Below are 17628 nucleotides of genomic sequence, written 5' to 3'. Positions count from 1 at the left end.
CCCAGTCTAGCTCTAGCTGGGTGGAGAGGAATATCTCTCTCTCTCTCTCTCTCTCACACACACACACACACACACACACACACTGAAACAGTATATAAGGTGTTAATTGGGATCCTCCAAGAAGATGCCAGAATAAGATTACATGTGCTAGGGATTTATAGAGGAAAATGGTTGTGAAGGATAAAGGGGAAGGAAGAAGGAGTACATAAGGAGAATCTGTTGAAGAGGAGAAGGAAGAAAGGATTGGGTAGGAAAAGCCATGCACTGAGACACAGCTCTGAGAAAGTCTCAGCCAGGCTGACAGGGAGACCCTGAGCCAAAGTTGCCCAATGGATGAATCTCCCATTGCACAGGAAAGTCCTGGTTCTAGGACCCCTATTCTGCTCAGTGATTATCTAGGAACAGCTGGGTGTAGGATGTACACAGTAGATTCAAAATGCAGCATCTGTCAGTCAACTATGCTCCCTGCAGTTTTCTCTTGGTGAGGCATCTCAGCTGCAGACCTCCATGGCCCTACCAGGTCATCTTTTAAGCTGCACAGATTCACTTTAGAATGCATGCCCAAGGAACAGTCCCTCCCTCCTGGCTCCTGTGGATATCCTTTCCTGACAGAAAACTTAGAAAAGGGAAATTAGTGGGACCAACTATAGCCTCCATCATTGCAACTGGCATTGGGGGCTGAAATTGGTGTTTGTTCTTTTCCTTCTTCACTATACATTCTAAATTCCCCCTCACGCTTAGCTCTTCCCTCTCTAGGTCTAGGCTTAGGTAGTGGAGTGACCAAAATCTTTATTCCTGAGAATTCTGAGCCTTTAAGTAAATCTGCTCTCCTCACTGTCTCAGGGTTGCTGCATGTATCCATTCCTAGTTAAAACTGATCAAGAGAGTACTTATTAGGAGGCACCCAAGTGGATCACTCAGTTTCCATATATGTTCCTTCCTGCCCCATCTGTATAATCACTGATCAGGGTCAATTGTCCTTGCTAAAATTGTGACTCCTCTTCTCACCTGCTGGTTCCTGGGCACAAAGTGTCTGGTGGCAGCTATAGCTAAGAGTTAATACAATCCGTGCTGTGTCCCCTGGCAAGAGTGTACCCACTTTGGGAACCTGGACCTCTCACCCTGCATAGCCCAGAGTTGCAGAAATGGAAAGAACGCACTCCCTCATGCCTCATTGGGCATGAGGGCAGTGGGAACCACTCCTGGTTCCACTTATTGGCTCCTGGATCTCTGGGGTTCCCAGATCTTGGTTCCCATTGGGAACACAAAGTTGTATAGAAGTCTGATTTGATGCATATGCTTCAAACTATAGGATAGCCCATTCTTGCTTCAATAGACTGATCTAGAACTCTGTGACACCAGCTGCTTCTGGGTGGGGTGATATGTGATACTGCTGGATCCCATGACCACTGTGAAGGTGGTTTCTAGTTCCTAGAGTTTCCATGGGCATAGAGGGGCAGTGATGGTGGCAGTCATTGTCAGAACCCGGCCCGTTGTCCCTTGACACTCGTAGTTCCTAAGGACAGCTCCTTGCTGCCATTTTGCCTGAGACATTCCTCTCTGGCTACAGCAGAAGTTCCCAACTGTTTGTGGCTCTTGGTACCCTTTACTTCCCAGTAATTCTTTTCATGCCACCTCCAAGCTAAAAGAAACATGTTGAGAATCCCATTTATGAAGTCCTTAGGCCTGCACAACTTAGTATTTACATCCTAATCACGTGAAAACTAACACATATAAATGGAAAGAAAATAGTATTTGTATTTGATTCTTCCACTTTTAGTATATGTGCTGCTGAAGTGAGCACAGTATTTGCTTCTTAAATAGCTGCCATTGCTTACCAGTGGGTCATGTGCCTCTGGTGGCCACTGTGCAGCTTCTCGAACCTTGGAATCAGTTTGGATACCATCACCTTCATTTTCTGTAGGACGTTAATTTTTGTGCAGTTCTCACTTTTTATCACAGCAACTGCCCCAAATCCAGCTTTTTCAAAGATATTTCATGAAAGGAATGTCGTGGAATCTACTGTTGAAACTGAGTGCACTAGTCAGCTCAGGCTGCAGTAACAAAGCACTGCAGACTGGGAGGCTTAAACAATGGACATTTATTTTCTCACAGTTTTGTGGCAGAAGTTTGGGATCAAGGTATCAGCAGGCTTGGTTCCTTCTCAGGCCTCTCTCCTTGGCTTGCAGACGGCAGCCCTCTCCCTGCGTCTTCACATGGTCTTTCCTCCGCACCCTTCTGTGTCCAGATCTCCCCTTCTTCTAAGGACCCCAGTCCTGATCAAGAGAGTACTTACTAGGAAGCACCCAAGCGGATCACTCAGGTTCCATATGTGTTCCTTCCTGCTCCTATCTGTGTAACTGCTGATCAGGGTCAATTGTCCTTGCCAAAATTGTGACTCCTCTTCTCACCTGCTGGTTCCTGGACACAAGGAGTTCAAAGTGTCTGGTGGCAGCTGTAACTAAGAGTTAATACAATCCATGCTGTGTCCCCTGGCAAGAGTGTACCCACTTTGGGAACCTGGACCTCTCACCCTGCAGAGCCCAGATGAGGGCCCACCTCATGACCTCGTTTTAATGTCATGACATCTGTAAAGACCCTGTCTCCAAATAAGGCCACCTTCTGAGGTATTAGGGGTTAGAACTTCAACACGTAAATCTTAGAGGGGCACAGTGTAGCCTTCAAAATTGAACTATGTGTCACTAGTAGTTCATATGGCATTCAATAGATGTTGCCGTGTTTCCCTTAAAAATTAAAAATACATGTAGCCTCTTCTGTGAATTTGCTGTGGCACTCTGGGGCACTTTGGTGCACAGTTTGGGAACCACAGGGCTATAGGAATGCATTCTGCCTTTTTTTTTTTTTTTTTTTTTAGATGGAGTCTTGCTGTGTCAACCAAGCTGGAGTACAGTGGCACCATCTTGGCTCACTGCAACCTCCACCTGCCAGGTTCAAGTGATTCTCCTGCCTCAGCCTCCCGAGTAGCTGGGATTTCAGGCACATCCCACCATGCCCGGCTAATTTTTTGTATTTTTAGTAGAGAAGGGGTTTCACCGTGTTAGCCAGGATGGTCTCGATCTCCTGACCTTGTGATCCGCCTGCCTTGGCCTCCCAAAGTGCTGGGATTACAGGCGTGAGCCACAGCACCCGGTCCATTCTGCCTTTAAGCAGAGCAGGCTAGAAGTGCAAGAAGTTAACACCCATGGGGATAGCCATAAAGCAACGACTAATGGGAATTAGTGGATAAATAGTCTGCCTCCTCACCCCTTGGGTAGGACAAGTCTGGAGTATGGTCTACACTGCCCCCAGTGGTCTCCTGCAGGACTGACTTATAGGAAACACCACTGCCTACGGTCACTGCCTGCTCCACCCAAACAACCCACACTGGCTTTTTTCCTTTTCCTGTCTCATTTTCCCACTCCCCTTCTGGTACTTCCTGGATAGCCTCCCAATAAACTACTTATATCCAAGCTGTTTCCCTGGGTCTGCTCCTGGGGAACCAACCTAGGTTAGTGTTGACTGAAATAATCTGGGGAGGTCAGACTTGAATCAGGCTCTGACACTGAGCCATAGCGCGTTGTCAGGACACCTGAATTTTTTCCTCTCCCTCATCTCATTACATGGGGTTCCTATCTCCTTTGATCACCTCGTCCCATAATCTCCTTCTTACCATTGCTCTCAAGTTTATCATAAAGAGTTTCTTGATATTCTCCACCTCCCTTAAACACGGAGAGGCCAACATGTTTTCAGATACGTAAATACATCCCCCAATGGTGAAATATTTGACAACCGAGATATGAAGTGATTGTTTAATGCTTAATTCCTGACTGATTTATGCAAAATATTAACTGAAGGACTTGAAGCGACAGGCATTCTCTCCTCCCGATTTGCCAAAAAGAAAAGTATCTGAAGGGATTAAAAATAGACATATCAAGCAGAAGAAAAATTTTGGAATGTGTCAGACGCCAGCTGGGGCAGCTGAAGAGAAAGCTTGAAATCTGGTAAACACTTGAATTTCAGTCAGTAATACATATGTTTGGCATTAAAAACCTATTGAAAAAGTCATCATTTTTGGAATATCTTTAATATGCTTTTTTTGTGTGTTGCATCTAGCACCCAGAAAACTCCTTCTGGGTATTTTTACTGAAATGTCAGCACTGGATTTACAAATTATGGGGCCCAGGGCAAGAGTACAACTTGGGGCTCCCTTGACACCTGGTAGCTGGCAATCTATTGAAGAATTGTTTCCAGGTTGAAATACCACTGGATAATGTGTATTTGTACCACCTCGTGGATTCCTGTCCTTTGTTAGATTAAAGAATTACCGCATGCTACAGTGCCCTTGTGGGGTCTCTGGCCCCACATCCCATTCCTACTCTATCCTCCAAACCACAGCCCCAGGCGAGAGGTGAATTTGGATCTTTGAGACCGAAGAGAAGAAAATGTAATGTTAACCTGCTTCTACTCTCCTTTCTTTTTAACTTTGGTATGTCCGGTGTATTAGTCAGTTTTCACACTGCTATAAATAAATACCTGAGACTGGGTAACTTATATTAAAAATAAGAAGAGGTTTGTTTAATTGCCTCACAGTTCTGCAGGCTGTAAAGGAAGCTTGGCAGCATTTGCTTCTGGGGAGGCCTCAGGAAGCTTTTACTCACGGTGGAAGGCAAAGTGGGAGTGGGTGTCTTACATGGTGGGAGCAGGACCAAGGTGGGGGGTGATGCCACACACCTTTAAACAACCAGGTCTCATGAGAACTCACTATTGCGATGCGATGACAGCACCAAGAAGGGATGGTGTTAAACCATGAAAAACCTCCCCCATGATCCAATCACCTCCCACCAGGCCCCACCTCCAACAGTGGGGATTCTAATTCGACATGAGATGTGGGTGGGGACACAGATCCAAACCATATCACCTGGCCTAGTAGCAGAGGAAGAAGTGTGGCCCCAGGACTATTCTTAGTGAATATGGAGTCCTACTGGAGTCTTAGGATGGGATCCAAGCTACCTCCATGAGTGATGTTTTCCATTTGTATATGTTTCATGCCACAGTGTCCTGGGAGGTAGGCCAGATTGGATTTATGAAACTATTAATCCCATTTCACAAATGTAGACATTGAAGCAAGCTCTGGCATGTGGTAATTTGTTAGTGGTGAAGGTTGTCCAAGAACCTGTTTTTTCAATTCCAAACTTAGTGATTTATTTCAGCACTCTGTCACACTGTCTTAATGTTCTTTTACTTAAAGGTAAGTGTGTATTTGTGTGTGTGTGTGTGTGTTGTTCAGCAGAACAACCTGAGGTTACTTCTGCAAGTAACCAAGAAACAAAGACAATTGGGATTTCCAAGCTGTCTGGAAGATGGTCTTCTACAGCTTTCTGGAGGAAGTCTTGACTTCAACATCCAAATAAGACACCTCAAGCCCCAGTCCCAGGTAGGAAGGCACCTCCCTCCAAGTATTCCCATGAATTTCCAAGTAGCTCACAATTTCTTGTTCAGTATACCCTCCAGCCAGTTTCCTAACTGCATAGGTAGAATGATATCACCCTGAAAAAGACATGTTTGAGTCTTCAGCCCCAGGATCTGTGCATGTGACCTTATTTGGAAATAGGATTTTTGCAGATGATCCAGTTAAGATGACGTTATCATGGATTAAGATGGCCCCCAGCCCAATGACTTATGTCTTTATAAGGAAAGGGAAATTTAGATATAGAGACAGAAGACACACAAGGAGAATGACAAGGAGAATGCCAAGTGACGATGGAGGCAGAGATTGGAGTGATACATCTACAAGCCAACAAACAAACAAATAAAACAACACTAACAAAAAACAGTAACAGGCTGGGCACAGTGGCTCACACCTGTAATTCCAGCACTTTGGGAGGCCAAGGTGAGCAGATCACTTGAGGTCAGGAGTTTGAGACCAGCTTGACCAACATGGTGAAACCCCATCTCTACTAAAAATACAAAAATTAGCTGGGCGTGGTGGTGTGTGCCTGTAGTCCCAGCTACTCAGTAGAGTGAGGTGTGAGTAATCGCCTGAAACTGGGAGGCAGAGATTGCAGTGAGCTGAGATTGCGCCACTGCACTCCAACCTGGGTGACAGAGCTAGATTCTGTCTCAAAAAAAAAATAATAAATAATAAACAAAGGAACAAAAAACAGTAACAAAACCCCACCAAAGATTGCCAAGAAATACCAAAAGCAAGGAAGAGGCAAAGGAATCCTTCCCTAGAGCCTTCAGAGAGAGAGTATGGCCCTGCTGATGTCTTGATTTTGGATTTCTAGCTTCAAGAAATACTGTTGTTTTAATCCACATCGTTTGTGCCAATTTGTTACAACAGCTCCAAGAAACTAATACACCACCCCTCTTGGCTGCAGCTTCATTTCCCTGTCCACCCCAATTTATTTATGCCCTCAAAATGCTATTTTCCAAAGGCGGTGTACAGTAGGACTTTAGTGGAGGTTTGGGATAACAGAGGAAAACTGCAGCACAGCTCTGCAGAGTCAGTAACTTAAAATTAGATATTAGGCATCACTGGATTTTCAATGACATAAAAATAAAGTTCCTGGGGGAGTCTAACACACAGTTAGGGGTAAGCACCTTTGTCAAACATGCTGTTTGTAACCTGCTTTTTCACATAATAAGATAAAAACACCTTCCATTTCTATAGATGTATTTTACATTTGGCTCTTAAATGGATGCTTGCTAGAATGGAGTTCCAGTTTATGACTGTCCGACAGCTTGTTCAACTGGCTTCTTATTACTGGACAGGAAATGGTGTGTTTTTATCCCGACTCTACAACTGGGCAGTATCTTGAAGGTATGGTGATATTTTGTTGGTTTTGGAGCCTTGAGCTAGACTTTAGCTCAATGTCTACACCTGTAGACATTGTGGGTGCCTAGTGCCAGCACATAGGCAAGACCTCATGTAGTTGTCATTGACCACTTTTGCTCTTCAGAATCTACACTTCCACTGGGGAACTGGTCCCATTCTACTCCTATCCTGGGATTCTTGTGAGGTTCTACCTAAGCCCATAGACTAGAAAACCCTATTTCCTCCTGACTACAGTGACTGGATCAGGAGTAAGAATGTCACCCAAATTGGGTCTATCAGAATTGTCTTCCAGAGTATTTTTTTGTCAGACATTCGAGGAAAGGGGACTTCCTTTCAGGTCATGGAACTAGAAAGATATACTCTGCCTGAGGGCATTCTGTGTGTGTGCCACAAAGAGAAGCCTTTCTGTTAGAGAGAAAGCAGATTGAAGAGAGAGACTGAATTCTAATGAAATGTGTTTGTGTGCCTGAATCCAGGTGGGCTTGAGGCTAGTGCTATCCTCAAATTCTATTTATGTGAGTCCATGAACGCCATTTTGTTATTGTTGCAGCTGTGGTTGGTTTTACTGTCCTCCTTCAATTGATTTGAGTTGAAATTTTTGTCATCTGCATTGGAAAGAGTTGACTAGCTTAACTCTTTTCTACCCAGTTTCCTGCCCCAGACTCTGAAAATCCTATTTGGGATTTTAAAATAGACTCTCACATAAGAGGTAGGCCACCTTGACTGTAGAATCAAGAGAGCTAGACTTGAGGATGTGCGTGCATTAGGCTGAAAGGCACTATGGGTGTGGGGAGGAAAAGCCTGGGATTTAAGCCAATCAGAACTGAGTTCAGATTCTGCTTTTTCATCACATACGTTGTCCCTGTTACCTTGGGTAAATTTCTTAACTTATACAAGCTTCAATCTCTCCATTATGAAGACTAAAAATTAAAATTTCCACCAAACTTGTAGGGCCACTGGGGGGTTAAATGACATAATTATCTATCTATCTGTCTGTGTACCTGTCTCTATCATCTACATATATTAGATATAAAACATATATTAAAACATAGATTACGTATAAAATATGTTAATACATGTATTAGGTATAAAACATAACATAAAATAGGTACAAATAAATTGTAGCTATCATTATTAGTTTCCAAGTCCTTTGTCCTCCGGAAGTGCCTCCCTTCCTCCTTCCCTCCCTTCCTTCTTTCCTTCCAGTTGGAATCCACTGATGGGCTCTACTCTAAGAACGAAGGTGAACAGGGAATAGACCAGCCTTTGCAAAGACTAAAACTCAACTTTAATTCAACTCAATCCCTGACTAAATTAAGGTGATCCTCTCTTCCATAACTGACTGTCAGAAATCAAAATTATTCCTTTATGAAAGGTGATAATACTATTCAGAGCTTCAAAATAAATATATACATTTTTTCATGCACATTGTCTGGCAGTCAGTAAAAAATTACCAGTATGCTAGGAGATATGCCCAGATAACAGAAAATCAAGAGCAATAAGAAACAATAGAAACAAACCCCCAAAGATCCAGGTATTAGAGTTATCAGACACAGACTTTAAAATAACTGGGACTAACATATTCAAGAAAATAGATATTTCTATGTCATCAAGTTCATTAATCTTTCCCTCTTTAATATTTATCAATCCCATTCAGTGTATTTTTATCTCAGATGCTGTAGTTTTCTCTCTAGAGGTGCAATTTGAGTCTTCTTTTTAACTTGCATGACTCTACTTAACATGTTCAATCTTTCTTCTAGCTACTTAATAGTTTTAATGTACTCGTCTATTAACAGCTGTCATTTCAGAGTCAGTTTTCATTGTTTGACTTTTATATTATTATGGATTATATTTTCCTAATTTTTTGTATGCCTGGTAATTTTTTATCATATGCCAGACATTGAAACTTTTACCTTGTTAGGTGCTGGATATTTTTGTATGCTTATGAGCTTTATTCTGGGACATAGTTAAGTTTGATCCTTTCAAGTCTTGTTTTTAAGCCCTTTTAGGCAGATTTAATTTAGGACTCATCTTGCCCCGTTATTGAGACAAGCCTTTATGATGCCTCATAAGTTGTGAGCTTTTCCAGTCTGGAGAGCTGGAACAGACACTCCTCCTGGCCCTACATGAGATCTGGATATTGCTTTCTGTAATCTCTTTGGATGGCTCTTCTGTGGCCGCCGTTAATTTGCTCACACGCATGCGCTGGTCAGTACTTAGCTGGAGACTCAAGAGGAACCTTCTGAGGATTGCCTTTTGCTGTGCAACCCTATCCTCTTTAGTACTTTTTCCTGCAAATTCTAGAGGTCTTGGCCTCCCTGAACTGCCAGCTTCATCGCCTCAGCCCAGAGACTGTTGTTTTCTCTTCCTGCGCTGCAGTCTGGAAACCCTCCAGCCTGTAAACCAGAGAAACTGCAGGGATCGCTGCACTTGTTTTTTTTCTGTCTCTCAGAGGTTACTGTCCTTCACTGGCTGGTGTCCAATGCTCTAAAAACTTTTTTTTTTTTTTTGAGACAGAGTCTCAACTTATTGCCCAGGCTGAAGTTCAGTGGTGCAATCTTGGCTCACTGCAACCTCTGCCTCCCGGGTCCAAGCGATTCTCCTGCCTCAGCCTCCTGGGTAGCTGGGATTACAGGTGTCTGCCACCACACCCAGCTAATTTTTGTATTTTCAGTAGAGATGGGGTTTCACCATGTTGGTCAGACTGGTCTCAAACTCTTGACCTCAGGTGATCCACCTGCCACAGCCTCCCAAAGTGCTGGGATTACAGGCATGAGCCACCAAGCCTGGCTAAAAACTCTTATTTAATATAAATATTGTTTGATTTTTTAGTATTTTAGGTAGAAGGGTACATTCAATCTCTATTACTCCATCCAGGCCAGAAAGTCTATAATTATATAGTGTACTAACTAAAGTTAAGTACTCAGTAGATAGATGTAACATTATATTAAACCAAGAAGAAAAGAGAATAGATATGACCTTTGGGAAAGGGGGTGATGGTAACTGAGAGGGGGACCCTGGGAGTGTCTGTGCTGCTGATAATATTCTGTCTCTTGCTTGGGGTGGTGATTCTATGAGTGTGTTCATTTTGTGAACATTAAATGTTGTAGATTCTGATTTGTGTACTTTTCTGTACATATGTATGTGACCCTTTAATAATTAAGTTTATTTTAAAATACATTAAAGCTATAAAAATAAAACAAATGGCAACATTTGTTATTGAGGGCAAATCTTAAGATTTATACCAGGATCCAGTATCCCACGGGCTTTGGATTCCGGTCTGCTTGAATCAAATGCTGGGTTTAAATCCTGCATCTACGTTTACTACATATATAATCTTGAGCCCTTTCATTGCCTTGCTGAACCTCAGTTCCCTCTTCTCATAAATGGATATAATGGTATTACCTATCCCACAGCCTGGATGTGAGGGCCAAATGAGATGTTTTATGTAAAAATACGCCTGGCACTTAGTAGGTTGTGAAAAAGTACTCCTTCCAACTTCAAATATCCATTAATAGAGAACTGGTTAAATAAATTATGTTATAGTCCTACAACAGAATACCACTCAGTTGTTAAAATTATCATGAAGTCATGCTCTATGTATGGCTGTGAGATGATCTAGACGTCAATCAGGGCACCAGAAGGAGACATGATGTAGTCATAAAGAAATAATTGAAGAGAGTTTAAGTGATGGGTTACTTACAAAGGTGTAGGCAGAATGAACAGATTGGGCAGTATTTCAAGGCTGGCAACAGTGGGAAGCTGTTACCACCCCTAGACCTGAAGGGACAAAGGAAAGGAAGAGTTAGCAGAATGAGAACCTGTAGAATAAGCTGCCAACAGAAGCAGGAGCCTTCTGAAGAGGAAAGCAGCCATCCATGACCACCGGGCAGGGAGGGAGAAGATATCCACAACCCAGGCTCACTTTTCTCCTGACTTCTTGACTATTGTGAGTTCCTTCCCTTGCCAATGGGCCTCCAATCATCAAAGCCCAACTAGATGCCACAGGGCAAGGGATTCCAGTGACAAAGTCCATACAGGTCAGCCTCCAGAAACACAGAGCAAGGTGGAGAAAAGTGGGAGCGGATTGGGCAGAAGTTGTGCAAATAGGTATGCAAAAAGTATTCAGCACAATCTGCAAGATATATTAAGTTTTTCTTAAAAGAGGATATAAATAGGCCAGGTGCGGTGACTCATGCCTGTAATCCCAGCACTTTAGGAGGTCAAGGCTGGTGGATCACCTAAGGTCAGGAGTTTGAGACGAGCCTGGCCAACATGGTGAAATCCTGTCTCCACTAAAAATACAAAAATTAGCCAGGCATGGTGGCGGGCACCTATAATCCCAGCTACTTGGGAGGCTGAGGTAGGAGAATGGCTGGAACTCAGGGGGCATAGGTTGCAGTGAGCCGAGATCACACCACTGCACTCCAGCCTGGGCAAAAGAGTGAAACTCTGTCTCAAAAAAAAAAAAAAGATATAAATAAAGTATATCATACATTAGCATTAGAGAGAGAGATTTCGAAGGATAGAAGGATACACAAAAAATTGTACCAGTGGTTACCTTAAAGTGGGGAACAGTCGCACTGAGGAAGGATGAGGAATGAGAGGGTATTGTCGGTCAGGGCGCCATCAGGACACAAATGGCAGACTTATATTAAGATGATATGAGGAGGGATCATTTACAAAGGGGCCATTTACGCAAGTATGGGTGCGGTGGAACACAGGAGACAATGAAGTAACCCAGGGATAGAATCAGTGAAGCTGTGGCCATTCCTAATCCTCATGGGACAAGGAGAGGGAGTGGTTACCAGCACCATGCAGGAGAAAGATCACGTGAGGGCTCCTGGAGAGAAGCAGTAATCTCTAGTTGAAGGATTCAGCTGGTCTGAGGCAACCCTGCAGGAAGAATGCCAGAGAAATAAATGCCCAGGACACATCCTGATCCTTTCCTCTAATCTCCTGCCAGTGCCTCCTATTGACTCAACCCACATAGAAGCCAGGGGGCATGTCAGCCTGGTTGGTGCCATAGAGGTAGAAAGTAGATTTGGGAGCAAGCGGAAAATGTCTAGCATAGAATGTAACTTACTTTAAACTAGTTGCCTTTCATACTGTTTGATTTTTTTTTCTAACCCACATGTGTGCATTATTTTAAAAATACTCAAAAATAAATGTCAATTCTATTCATTTTGCACACAGAAGCAAAGAGAGACGTGTTATCCTCAGAGATGAAGAGGTAAGAACAAATGACTTAGTCCAGGCACAAAGCTTGGGCACAACCGTTTCTTCCCCAGAGGGCTGAGTGTTCTAGGTGAGGCTGCTGTATTGATCACCAAGACAAGGTTGGAATGTTCACATTTGTGTGTTTCTGTCCCAGATGCATCTCTTTTCTTTGATACTTTTCTTCCTGCTCTTCTGAAAACGTGACAGGCAAGAATTTAGTTTACGACTATTGGTTTCTTTTTATCTCTCTCCCTTCTTTCTCTCTCCCTCCCATTTTTTCCTTCTAATTTATTTTTATAACTTACGATTTTGAACTCACAATTGGATGAACTATTGGGGTGGCAACACTTTCACTTTTACCTTGTTTCAGGCATCATTGTTGAGATAATCTGGATGGGGTGGTGCCATTTTTCAATTTCCTGACAATATCTTCCTTGGAGTGCCTCTCTCTGCCCCCTCTTTTGGTTCGTCCTCTGTCGCTGTCTGGATTCTGCTCAAGGACAGTCTCAGAGGCACACCACTGTTTCCAGCCTAGCTGTCGCCAGACTTGGGGCACTTGGGTAGAAACTGTCTTTCTCTGAGCTTCAGTGACACTTCTTTCTCAATAAATTATGCTCTTTCAAACAGATGTTGAGGAATAAGACATTTGGAATATATAATAGTACATTGTCACATATACCTTCATCAGATAGTAGCTAAAAGGAGAAAAGGAACTCACTGATGTGGAAAATCAATGCAAAGGATTTGCATATCCTCCTACTCCACCCTCCCCACCCACCTCCACCCAGCTCCACCCAGCCTTTCTTTCCCTTCACTGTGTTTTCTGAATTTTCCTTTTTTTCTTTTCTTTTTTTTTGAGATGAAGTCTCACTCTGCCACCCAGGCGGGAGTGCAATGGTGTGATCTCGGCTCACTGCAACCTCCTCCTCCTCCTGGTTCAAGTGATTCTCCTGCCTCAGTCTCCCCAATAGCTGGGATTACAGGCACCCACCATCATGCCCAGCTAATTTTTTGTATTTTTGTGGAGACGGGGTTTTGCCATGTTGGCCAGGCTGGTCTTGAACTCCTGACTTCAGATGATCCGCCCACCTTGGCCTCGCAAAGTGTTGGGATTACAGGTGTGAGCCACCGCACCCAGCCTGTTTTCTGAATTTTCAAGATTTGTTTGCAAACCTCTTTCTCCTACTGAAGAATCTTGGAATTAAAACAAAATAAAACAAAACACACTTTTCCCCCTGTTACTTTTACAATAACACTTGTTTATCGTGAGAAATGTAGAAAATACAAACAGTTAACAAAAGAGAAAAATACAAAAATAAAAAACATCTAGAAATCGGCACTGTTAATATTTGTGTATATTTCTTTCAGATGCTCTTCTTAGATGGTTTTTAGAAGTGTAGTCATGCGTTGCAAATGATGTTTCATCCATAATAAACCATATATTCCACAGTGGTCTCCTAAGATTAGAATGAAGCTGAAAAATTCCTATCACCTAGTGATGTCATAGTCATCAAATGTTTCAGCACAAGGCATTGCTCACGTTTGTGGTGATGTCGGTGTAAACAATATCATTGCCATTCATATAAAAGTATAGTACATACAACTATGTACAGTACATAATACTTGATAATGGTAATAAATGACTATGTTACTGGTTTATATGTTTACTATAATATATTTTATTATAAAAAAAAGTTACCTGTAAAACAGCCTCAGGCAGGTCTTTCAGGAGGTATCCAGAAGAAGGCATTGTCATCATAGGAGATGACAGCTCCCTGCATGTCATTGCCCCTGAAGACCTCCCAATGGGATGGGATGTGGAGGTGGGAGACAGTGATGTTGAGGAGCTTGACCCCGTGTAGGCCTAGCCTAATGTGTGTGTTTGTGTCTTAGTTTTTAACGAAAAAGGTTTAAAAAGTAGGCCCGGTGCAGTGGCTCACGCCTGCAATCCCAGCACTTTGGGAGGCCAAGGTGGGTGGATCACGAGGTCAGGAGATCAAGACCTTCCTGGCTAACACGATGAAACCCTGTCTCAACTAAAAATAAAAAAAAATTAGCCAGTCGTGGTGGCATACGCCTGTAATCTCAGCTACTCGGGAGACTGAGGCAGGAGAATAGCTTGAACTCAGGAGGCAGAAGTTGCAGTGAGCCGAGATCACGCCATTGCACTCCAGCCTGAGCGACAGAGCGAGACTCCATCTCCAAAAAAAAAAAAAAAAAAAAGGTTTAAAAAGTAAAAATCAAAAATTTTTAAGCTTAAAAAAGCTTACAGAATAAGGATATAAAGAAAGTAAATATTTTTGTATAGTGAAATAGGTTGTACAGAGGTGAAAGTTATTTGTTTTAAGTTAAATGTTATTACAAGAGTGAAAAAATTAATAGCTTATAAAGTTAAAAAGTTACGATAAGCTAAACCTAATTTATTATTGAAGAAAAAATAAGCACACAGTGTTTATAAAGTTTTAGTAGCGTACACGAGTGTCCTAGTCCTTCACATTCACTCACCACTCACTGACTCACCCAGAGCAACTCTAGTCCCGCAAGTTCCATGCATGGTAAGTATCCTATGCAGGTGTACCGTTTTTATGTTTTATACCATATTTTCTATGTGTAGATACACAAATACTTACCATTGTACTCCAATTGCCTATAGTATCCAGTACAATAACATGCTGTATGCAGGTTTGTAGCCCAGGAGTAATGGGCTGTGCTATATATTCTGTATGGAGTGGCCTATGCGTTTGGGCTTATGTCAGTATACTCTATGATGTTCACACAATGATTAAATTACGTAAGGACACATTTCCCAGAATGCGTTCCTGTCATTAAACAATACGTGACTAAATACTTATCTTTCAAAATGAAAACAGCTTTAAATGTTTTTTGACTGTAGAAGTAAAATATGTCTTTAAAAAAATCAGATCGGCAAGGTGCAGTGGCTCACGACTGTAATCCCAGCACTTTGGGAGGCTGAGGCAAGTGGATCCTGAGCTCACAAGTTTGAGACCATCCTGGGCAACATGGCAAAACCCTGCCATCTTTACAAAAAAAAAATTAGATAACCCCAAAAATATTCATACGAAAAGGAAAAATACCATAATTCCCCTCCTCCTGAAGGCGTAATAATTTAGCTTTTTGTTATATATAATTCCATATTTTTTCAGGTATTTCTATATCTAATGTATAGCTTAGCCTTTCTGTTTTTTTTTTTTTAAACAAAGCTTGCATCACATTGAGTATATTACTCTTTAACTTAATGACATCTTTCCCTCAGTGAGTGCTGATTTACCCCATTGGCTTTCAGAATTGTTGTACACGCTGTGAGAAATACATTTGAAACTATGATCCAGTACAGTGTATGTACAGGGCATATATATTTATAACCAAAATAAAAGTTTCACGAACCAATTCTCACTTCCATTATGTATGATATACTCTGTTATTTTCTATTTTATTCTCTTTCATTAAAAAAAAATGCTGGTTATGACCCAGTAAATTGATTTCAAGATCCATTAATGGATTGTGACTTGCATTTTGGAAAACATTCTCCTATGTCACAATTTTAATGGCTTTATTATATTTTGAACTCCAGAGTTTTGAAGTTGTATGGAGTCATAGAGGAGGTCTTGTCCAGGCCTCTTCATTTTATATGCAGAGAAGTGAAAATTTAACTTTAGCAATAGCTGGTATGGGAATTCCCTGCAGGGAGGGAATTTTCTTTGTTTAGGGAAATATCTTCATAAATGCTTATCGAAAGGGGTGCTGCTGAGGAGGGAGTAATTGAACTAAGCTATACAAGGAATAAACAGGAATTTGGAATAGACAGCACTGAGCCAAGTAGCACAGGGGGAGGGCAGAACCTGAGTTAACAAGACAAAGGGCTTTAGAAACAAGAATATGTAATGTTGAATTTATATTATTTGCTGTGCTGTAAATGTATCTGTCCACTGAATTTTCAGTAATTTTCAGTAAGGTTTAACATTTAGTGAGGTCTCTTTCAGGAGCAAGTGATAGAAAAACAACTCAAATTGGATTAAGAACAATTTGATTAAGATTAAGTTAGGAATGTTTGTTTGCTTGTGAAATTGAGTACAACAGGGATGGCTGGATCCAGGGCCCTAATTAATGGCACAGAAACTTAGCGTCCCTCGTCACAGCACTATTCACAATAGCAAAGATAAGGAATCAACCCAGGTGCCCATCAGTGGTGGACTGGATAAAGAAAATGTGGTACATATACACCATAGGATACTATACAGCCATGAAAAAGAACAAAATCATGTCATTTGCAGCAACATGGATGCAGCTGGAGGCCACGATCCAAAGCAAATTAACACAGGAACAGAAAGCCAAATATCTCATGTTCTCACATATAAGTGGGAGCCAAATGTTGGGTACACATGGACATAAAGATGGCAACAATAGACATTGGGGACTATTAGGTGGGGGAAGGAGGAAGAGGGGCAAGGATTGAAAAACTAGCTATTGGGTACTATGCTCAGTACCTGGGGATGGGATCAATGGTACCCCAAACCTCAGTATCATGCAATATACCCACGTGACAAACCTGCACGTGTCCCTGAATATAAAAGTTAAAATTATTTAAAAGTAAATAAATAAACAAAATACACACACAAAAAAGAAACTTTATGTCGCTTTATATAGCTTCCTCTTTTTTTTTTTTTTGAGACAGTCTTAACTCTGTTGCCCAGGCTGGAGTGCAGTAGTGCGATCTCGGCTCACTGCAACCTCTGCCTCCTGTGTAACTGCGATTACAGGCACATGCCACCACGTCCAGCTAATTTTTGTATTTTTAGTAGAGACAGGGTTTCGCCATGTTGGCCAGGCTGGTCGCCAACGCCCGACCTCAGTTGATCCGCACGGCTCGGCCTCTCAAAGTGCTAGGATTATAGATGTGAGCCACCATGTCCAGCCACTTTATATATCTTCTATTTTGACTTCGCTTTGTATTGATTCCCAATACATAGTTTCTTTCCAGAAAGACCAGAAGTAATTGTCATTTGATTGCCTAGGATCACATGACCATCTTTGAGCCAATCGTTGTGGCCAGGGGGGTGGAATGCTCTGATTGGCCAGGAGTGTATCATGTGTTCACCTTTGGAATTAACCATGGGGTCACCTCCACCTCCACTTGAGTTGAAGTGGACAAGGAAGGAGTGGTTACTGGAAAAGTGGGTTCACATAAGGAGACTCAGTGGTGGGCAGCACGCACAGTATGTGACCACAACATGCCCATTCACAGATACCTTATGCGAGTGGTTAGCTTGGTGGAGATTAAGAAAGAAACTGGATTCCTCCTCTGCCTTCCCCAGTGCAGAATCGGACCCCACGGGTGAGACAGAAAGATGATCCCTAAATAGAAGTAAGACCAAAAGAAGAGCTGTAAAGCTGGGAGTTCACAGAATTCTTGCCGAAGGTGCCAGATTTTCTATGATTTATACGAAGTGTATCTATCCATTTTATCTAGATCTTAAGGGAAAGAGGATCCCTGTGGCTATCTGGGCTGCATAAATGGGTGAACCGAGGCCTAAAGAGGTTCTGAGCTCTGC

This window comes from Pan troglodytes, chromosome 10 (genome assembly GCF_028858775.2).
Source record: "Pan troglodytes isolate AG18354 chromosome 10, NHGRI_mPanTro3-v2.0_pri, whole genome shotgun sequence".
Lineage (NCBI taxonomy): Eukaryota > Metazoa > Chordata > Mammalia > Primates > Hominidae > Pan > Pan troglodytes.
The sequence above is the reverse complement of the archived record's forward strand: the minus strand, read 5'-3'. Positions refer to the sequence as shown.